The following is a 9,265-nucleotide window of genomic DNA, read 5'->3' as shown; positions in this document are numbered from 1 at the left end:
AACAGCTTCCCGTGTGGCAGGTGAGTTTTACAATCTGTCTGTACCAGACGACACATATAAATTTTTGCTCAACTGTTAGCACTGTTTTATTATACTGGACTGTATGTTTAACTGTTCTTTGGAACTGGAAGTGGGTTTGGTTGTCATGTAGTGACTGGACTGTTTCTCTAGTCTTTCTCTTTTAATGAATACGTAGCAAGGGACTGGTGTCTGCCTTGGAACTGCGACGTGAAATCTGCTGGTGCTGTGTTTAGGAGTAATAACAAACTGAAGAACTGAAGAAATACCTAAGGGTTTGTTTTGGTTTTAACTGCCTTGTTTTAACAATGAACTTATGTGCTGTTCTCCTTGGAATGTTTTCTAGCTAAGGCCTATCACGTTTTTTTAATCTTGGGAAGAAGAAAGCTGATTTGTTTGCTTTTACTCTGCTTCTTTCTATGCTAAACAAGTAATAGTTTTATAGAAAAAATCCATAGTTACAGCTGGAGCATTGCATCGTCTCTGATATCTTAATTTACAGCTTGTTAAATCTTCCCTCAAAAACTGTGGAGATTTTTTCAGTGGTCGAATAGCAAATACATGGTATAATCAGCCAATTAATTGAATCATAGCTCATTCATTCCCGAGTTGAAAAGCTTCCGATGTCTCAGGGCTGTGGGTTTTGAGATTCACAAATATTCCCAGTAGGTGTCAGTGCAAGCCTGAGAAGGAAACTTGGAAAGCATCTTTTTGTTTGAGGTCTAGAATCTAAATGCACATGTTCCATTGTAATACAGTATTTTCTATAAGTACAAGGCATTTTGTGGATGAAACCACATGCTTTTAAATAAAAAATTACATTACTTAGCAGCATTTTGCCCCATTAGTCCTCAAAACAGCTTACAACGTGTCACTCTTAAAATTGTGAGGTGTGCCGGTCTGAACAATGTTGTCTACAATACTTAAGTGTTCTAATTAATATTTATTATAATCTGTACTTATACTCAATGTAAGAGATTAAAACCTTCCACGAGCTGCCTTCTTACACAGCTGTTCAGTTTCGTAGATCAGGTTTTCTGAAGGTTTGAGGCAAAAGTTTGTGCTTATTGATATTATGCAATGATAAAGAAATGGGGACTTCTGCAAAACATTTTGTGAACAAAATTATCATAACACGCACTCTTAAACAGGCCAGTTCATGTAATTCTAAACAATTAAAATAACTTCTTAAAGTAGTAAAGGCATAGTACACTCGGTGCTGTTGGTCTAACTTATGGTCCGTATGTCAAGATACGGCAGGATCTGCAGGAAGATGGGATTGCAGCTGCTGTAGTAGGATTTAATGAATAACACAACTTTCATAAATAGTTTAGTCATAAGATTATTCAGACATTCCAAATCACATAGGCATTTAAAAGAGAAGGGAGAAGTCAAAAACACTTCAGTCTATTTTTGGGCAATTAACAACAGGAGTTTTATAAGCGCTGAAAGAAATCTTTTAGAAATGCATCATTCGACATACACCTATCTTCCAGTTCTGAAGAGTAAATGGTATTGTGTGTAGTACCTTTGCAGTTTTATGTATAGCAATGAGCAAAGTAGGAGCAAACTTACTCAAGACAGTGGTGAGTGTTAGAAAGAAGAAAGGCTTGCAGAAGTCCTTCCAGGGCTTAAAGATGTAGCTTTGAAAATCCAGGACTCGGGTTTGTGCTTCCTTAACGAGGAACCTAGTAGAGCTACCCAGCTAGGTTTCAGATTGCCTTCTTAAATTGCTGTGTCTGGGCCAAATCAGAACCTGGGTGGTTCAGAGTGTTGCTTTACATCATTTTATAGGTGGTGAAGAAAAAGCTGACCCTTTTGATAGGAACTTTCAAGACAATTGCACTGAAGGATAGATACTACTGTATTTTAAAACTAGAATTTAAAATAAAACCTTACATTTCCTCAGCCTTCTCCACTAATGACTCACTGGGTAGATGCAAGGAGACCTGCAACTAAATATCATTGGTTTTTTTAACAGACATTGCATTTAACTTGATGCAATGGAATTTAGTGAGAACCAAAGCACTCTTTGTGGCTCCTGCTTGTTACTCATTACTTAACATTTTGAGATGGACATAATCTATAAATTTATCCAGCATTTTATGACATGTGGCCCCTATATTCTGTAATGTGGAGAACAGCACCCTCTGTTTCTGCCACAGAAAATGCTGCAGGACCTGGATAAGCAGTTGTAGTTGTCTTTGAGTTAATTGTAAGATAGATTTGCAAGCTGCTTTGCAAAGCTTGTGGGGTGGTACCAAGCCAGTCCTTCTCCCAAACTAGGGTATGCAAAAATGTCTCTTGCTGTAACATGTTCTAGAATATGCACAGCACTTTTCAGTAGCTTTAGCTTTGGGAAATTTAGTTCCGGATTGCTTGAGGTCATAGGAAGTCCTTTATGAGTGGACCCAAGTTTGTCCTTTCCAGATGTTTTTAGCCCTCATTAAATAAATTCCGGTTCCTGAAAATCCCCTCTCCAGATGGCTCTAAATCTGTTCCAATATTTACTAAGTCACCTAGAAAGCTTCTGAGCTGAATTCCATAAATAGGAAATACTGTGCATCCCTCCAATGTACTGATTCGAAAGAAAATTGAGCATGATTTAGAAAATATTTGCTAAGCAATGTTAAAAATTATAAAGTAGAATTACAGTAGTACACCTAGTTAGCAGGTTGATTTCAAAAACTAAATAGCATTTGGAATCCTAAGGAGGAATTATCCTTTAAACTATCAAAGTCTAAATGGTTCACAAACTTCAGAATAAGCAACTTGCAATACATTGCAATAGTGGAAAAGTTTTTGGGAACCAATAAGCACTCGGAGGTAGTAGTACTTTGATATTTGTGTCCTGAGCAAGTTCAGAGGCGCTCACTGGGTTAGGCAAGTGTGTTGTATTTATTGTCTGGGATACCTTGAGTGCAGAATACAAATGCTCCACAGATACCTGGTGTAGGGCAGTACCTTTCTCTCTCTCTTTTTGCGTAAGGCTTTTTGCATATCCACGTAACCAGGAGAATTGGGCCCAAATACAAGCTGCCATTTCTGGTTGTAAAAAAAAAACCCCAAATATAGATATATATAAATGTGGGTGACCAGGATGTACTGTGTTTTGAAACTTTCTTGCAGCTGTGACTTGCAGGTGGTACAGCAAATGCAATTTCCTTTAAAACATCCATGAGCAGATAGAATTTTATGTAATAAAGCCGTTTAATTATTGACTTGTTGTTTCTTAGCCAGATGTTGAAGTAGGGAGGAAATGGATGATGCACTCCACTGCATCAGGTTGCTGTACTACAGTGGTTGGTATTTGTCCCTGGGGTGGCAGTCACCATCACCGCAGGATCATAAATTGCAAAATCTTTCTTCAGTTTGCTGTCGGAGAATGCAAGTCCTCAAGAAGTGCGTGGTGGTCAAACTGGAGCACAAAGCATCCCAGCAGAGTTTCTGTATGCATCCTTTTGTCCTTTGCAGCTTCTCCTGAATAAGAAATGGTGGTTCCCATTTTATACCCTTTCCGTGCCCAATTTTACTTGTATCGAAAGTTACATTCAAAAACTGGGTTTGCCTGATCTTCAGGCAAAATGAAGTAAGAGGCTCAAACTGAGCCTCTGTTCTTAACGGGTTTCAGTGCTGATTCCGTTTTGCCTGTCGACACGGAACAGGACTAAGACCACATACCTCTGCGAGGTTACCCAGCCGCTATTGTGTTAGTGCTACTGCAGGTCATTGCCTCGGTATGCTCCCTTTGAAATGCCTGCCATAAAGAGAAACTTTAGCTGAAACCTGTTTCCAAATAATTTTCACACGGTAAGAAATTATTCTTCATATATGATGTGATTTCCACGTGCACCTTCCCTCTGCTTTCAAGTTCCCAGGCTAGTTTGTCCCACAGAATCCAATAAAAAAAGTGTAATTTCTCCCTAGGGTCTTTTCTGGTCATGTTTGATATCACTTAACATAATGAGCTTTCTACTCCCACATCATAAAGGGTTTTGTTTTAGATTTATTTATTTTTGTTCTTCAACAAAAAGTGTTGCTTACATCCCTCCTAAAGAATGCTCTTAGTTATGTGAAATGTGGACATGTTGTCTGGGCCAACCTCTTATCTACGCCAGATTCAAAAAGTCTGGTTCAGTCCAGTGGCTTAGACTGCATGTTTGTGTTGTGTTTTGTTTCTTTTAAAAATATGTATGTATGTGTCTTGTTAAAAAACATTGCTGCCCTCATCTAGGAACAATGAAACACTCACATCATTTCCTGAAAGAATAGAGTTGGAAGGCAATTATCTACTCACCAAACAGGCTAAAACAACAGTTCCTGATATTCTTCTCAAATACTTCAACTTCCCAGGAATCCGGAAAAAATAATTCCATGAGACGGTGTTATGAATGAAAGTATGACATTTCAGCTTCCTTCACTTGGATTCAGACATCCAGAGGTAATAAATTACTGCGCACTTGGCACTGCTGGGAGTGGGGTCTGGCGGTGGCAAATTGTTTTTCTTCTGAGCAGGAACAATGAAGTGCTTTTACATCCTCCTCTGTCCGGTGGCAGGCACAGCTCCTTAATGGGCTTTCAGCAGCAATCGCGTGAATTACGTGTAGAAGAAACAGGAATCCAACAGCAAAATACCTTGAACCGAATTTATTTAGAGATAGGAAAGGATAATAAAGATTGGTTGAGGGTTTTTTTTTCCATTTAACCTCTGTGAAATAAAGCCCGTAACGTGGTCTGAGAACTGCACTGTAACCAGAAAATAAGTGGGGAAAAAATGAGTAGTGAAAAAGCATCTTTACCTCTTTGCTTTCCTTGAGATGCAAGACAATTTTTACCAGCCTTATCCTGGTCCTGTTTCTATCATTCTGAAATTACTAGCTACATCTGCTGTCTGTATTCATTTTATGATTTTGTTGTTGTTAGTGCAAAGAAAGGATTAAATATACTAAAGAGGATTCAGATACTGCTTTGGCAGGTTCTCTGTCAAATAATTCCATGTGCTTTTCATCTTATTCCTTAATTCATGTTTGAATGGTTCTTAGGTGGGATTGTAAATTTGGATTGCGTGACAGATATTATATAGGCATATAGCAAAGTGAAATGCTGCTCCTGGGAAAAGAGTTGATGCTCTCAATCTTTGAAGACCTCACTTGAGGTATTTAGTAATCAAGCAGATGAGAAATACTTCTGAAGACGCGTGTGCTTGGATCCGAAGTGAAGCATTCTAGCAAGGTAGCGTGGGGAACTTTGCACTATTAAATTTGCAGTGTCGTCAGCAAGAAAACAGCAAATCGATGCACATAAAAAAATCAAACAGTGTTAAACCAGAGGCTGTTAATTGAACTGGCTCTTATTCGTGCTTCTGGATGAAGTTCAAAGAAAATATTCATAAATGGGAAATGGAGAAATTATATTTCATGGATTAAGAAAAGAGGTAGTTCTGATTTAATGAGAAGATATGCACATCACCTAGCTTTTCTAAGAGATGGTTTTTCTTTGTTACTTCTTTGAGAGACCTTGACTGAGTAGTCCCGCCAGCTCCAGGGGTAAGTGTGTGGCCCCTGCCCGCGCCAGCAGCCCAGCTCCATACTTAGCGTCTGGAAGCCAATTCAGCCTTCACAAGGGATCTCTTGGCCAGAAGGACCCAGGCTCATAGAGAGGTTTGCGTGTATCCGCAGCGTGTTCTCTTCATGCCAGGGAAAACAGGACAGAATCCTGCTCCTGTTGAAAACTTGAGCAAAATTCCCACTAACTTCCCTGCAACTAGAATTCAGCCAGTGTCTTTGGAATCAGTATGACGTGTCAAGGATGAGAACAAGCAGTCCCTTTTTGTAATAATGATGCTGAACTATGGTAAAGAAATGTGATGAATGTTATCACTGTGCTTGTACCACTCAACTTTCGTAGGATTATGGAATATCTCGAGTTGGAAGGGATCTATAAGAATCATAGAGTCCAACTCCCCGTTCCTTGCAGGAACACCTTACCTCTTAGAGAAAAACACGCTTTATCCAGCACTGCTGTCTCACTGAGGGGCTGTACTGAACACGGGCACTCCATAAACTAGACAAGACACCCCATCCTGACAGCAGAGCCCATACTATTTAGATCTTTTGAAAACTGAATCTATTGTCACAGGTTTGTAATATATCTGCTTAAGTCCATTTTATGAATTAATGAAAAGTGTAATCCTGTTCGCTGCATCAAGTTTTAATCAGTTCATCACAACTCAACACTAGCTTTTTCTAAGTATTTAAAATCATTAGGCACCACATCAATAATGAGGCCAAATGCCTTTAGCATGTTTTGTGGCTCAATGCCACACTTTGTGAACAGCAAAGCAGTTGGAACTACCCGTAAAGTGTAGACAGTAAGCTTACAACAACGTCACAGTGACTTCTATATGGACAAAAAGCATAATAAGGTTTAAATTTAGTTTATTGTTAAATTCCTTGTTTTCATTTTGCTTTCTGTACTTTTGCTTTTGGTAAAGAGGTGGTTTTCCAAATGGCCTCATCATTGCACCTGATGCTGGGATTCAATCCTGCCGTAGGACCTGATGCTCTGCTTCCCACCAGTACTGTCCCTTCGGCTGCTTTTTGGCTAATTGGTGAGTTGGTAATGTAATCTGAAAGGAGTAGAAGGTAGTAAACTACTTTGATTACTAGAATGCCTTCAGTGGCCATTAAGCCGATAACAGATGTTTAACTGAAAGGTCAGATGATTTACAATGTGAAACATTATTTTAGTTGCCACCTTCCACCATTACATGTATGTAGCACACCTATGCCACGCTCCAGATGGTTGTGGCCCCATGCAATTAGGCGTGCACAAAGGATTATTAGCTAAAACCTGGGCTGAAAATCAGAGCCTCGCTCCATTACAGTGTCATAAAAAAGAAAGAGGGGGAAAAAAATCCCCACACCCCCAGGGACTTGAGTAAAGCAAACTAAGTTATCATTATGTCTTGATATTCTATGTTATCTATATTGCTGTTTTGCTAAGTTCTTTGATCAGAAGTAATTTAGCTGAGAGATAAACAGCTGAAGATTAAATCGGAAGACTCGAGTGTCGGCTTGCTTGAAAACAGTATATTATAGGGCGTGTGGTCCCGAAACCTTGAGCAACCTGTTTTTAAAAAAATAAAACCATGAAATTTATTAGAGAAGAAAGAAATTTGTTATCTGTTCTTTTAATGTCTGTAGAAAACAGGATTGACACCTTTCCTTACAGTGCCAATAACTGAGTCATGAAGGCTCAAATTTATTCTATGAAATTGAAAGGGAAAGAAAAGATCTTAAATTATGCTTCTTCCCAACAGGTAACTGTGCTGTGCATCCAAGGGTAGCAGGTTGGGGGGAGGGGGGGACGACGCTTTTTTGGTTGTTTGTTCCCTGAATATCTTACTGGAGTAGCTGTGTTTTGTGATAAGTATAATATCTTGCTCCTGAGATCTGTATAACTTCTGTGTAAGTAAGGAAAAGGGTAAAACCAAAGCTGTAGGGACAGTGGTACTACATAGATAAGGCATTTGCAGTTAGATCCTCTTCCTATACTTCTCTGATTATAGGATTTAGTAGCAAGAAGTGATGAAAGCTAATATGCAGAAAAAAATTCTTTTGCCTACCAAATGCATATTCATTTAATTTTTAGACCAGTGGTTAAGCCAGCGTTTAAAATAATAATTAAAAAAATTCAAATACAAATTGACTTTCTGGGGGCTGTGGTCATGTCGCCAGTGGCCAGATGCTGGGGCGGACTTTCCCCATTTAGCAGGTTGCGTGCCCCATCTGGGTGGCCAACTTCACTATTTATGCGTCCTACACATTACCGCAGTCGAGACTCAAAACAATAAACACCTCAGAACACCAAAAGTGCCAGAAGCCACCTTATTTTTGTTGTTATTTTCTGTAATTATACGTGAGAGGATTGGAGAGTTTTAGCACTTTTTTTTTTTTTTTTTCTCTTTTTTATGACTTGCTTTTTGCATTTCATAAAGCCTTGGCAACGGGCACAACAGCTGCCTTTGGGCTTACAGGAGGTGAGATCCTCTCTGACACACATTTCCAGCAATGCTCAGTCCCCTCTTTCACCATGCGTGTCAGTGGTACCACCAAGAATGTAGACATCACACGTACGGCCTCCTCGCAGGATGCGGGACTTGCCCTCAAGAGCTGTTTCCCAAAGGACACGTTCACTTCTGTGATTCCCCTCCTCTCGTTTCTGCTCTGTGCTTGGCTTCCCCGTGAGCTGCGATGCCCTGTGAGCTTCAGCGTTTCCCTTTCACCCACCTCACCCCTGCCCATGCATTTCCTCAACAAGCCTAAATCAGGGGTTACGCAGTTTGGATTATTTTTTTTCCCTTCTTTTTTTTTTTTTTTCTTTAACATGAAAAGGTCAGTTTGGTTTACTTTATGGTAGAAGGTCTGAGACTTTATAATGGAAAAGGTGGATGCAAGTTGTTTTCTTAGAGTTTAAGTGAGGTTAAGCAGGGTTTCCCCCAAGGTTTGTACTGGTGCTGGCGCTGTCTGGTGTTTGATTTGGAGGAAGGCGCAAGCAGTGGGATGGTAAAATCATACGCGACCAAGAAAAAAAATTACTTGGTCGTATTTCGAGAGGAAGAGAAGGAAATGTAGAAGGACCTAACAAAGAGCAGGCAATCTGGCATGGTGGTGAAGCTGCAATTGTAGTGTGATGTGACTCAGAGAACAATGTTGACTATATATGTCAGATTTTTAATTTACTGAAACCAGCTAGGAAAAAGATACAAATGTTGCTGTGAAGAACTGAGTGAAAACACCTCTTGGTTGTGCAGAGTGGACTGAAAAGCGAATAGATGTATTTGGAAATTAGGTAGTATGAAGAGAAGAGTAAAGAACAATAAACCATGTAATACCATGACTTACGGTACATACTCACGTCGCCCAGTGAATACGGTTGTCTTCATCTCGGAAGGGATACGGCTGAGATGGGAAAAGGGACAGTGAAAATAAAATGAAGTTTGCAGAAGGGTATACGTAGGGAGAAACCTTCAGAGGTCTGACTTAGAGAATGAAGTCTTTAATACAGTAACCAGTGCAGAGATAGTAAATCACATGTCTATTTATATTTCGCTGTTATTTGAGAGTTGAGAAAAAATGGATTAAACTTCTACCACTGATGAAACAAATTGGGGTTTACGTAACACACAATTGATTTCTAGTCCACATGACAGATTGCCATTGACCGACTGCTTTGTTGGTGAACT

This window comes from Falco punctatus (genome assembly GCF_963210335.1).
Source record: "Falco punctatus genome assembly, chromosome: 3".
Lineage (NCBI taxonomy): Eukaryota > Metazoa > Chordata > Aves > Falconiformes > Falconidae > Falco > Falco punctatus.
Note: the sequence above shows the minus strand (reverse complement) of the source record.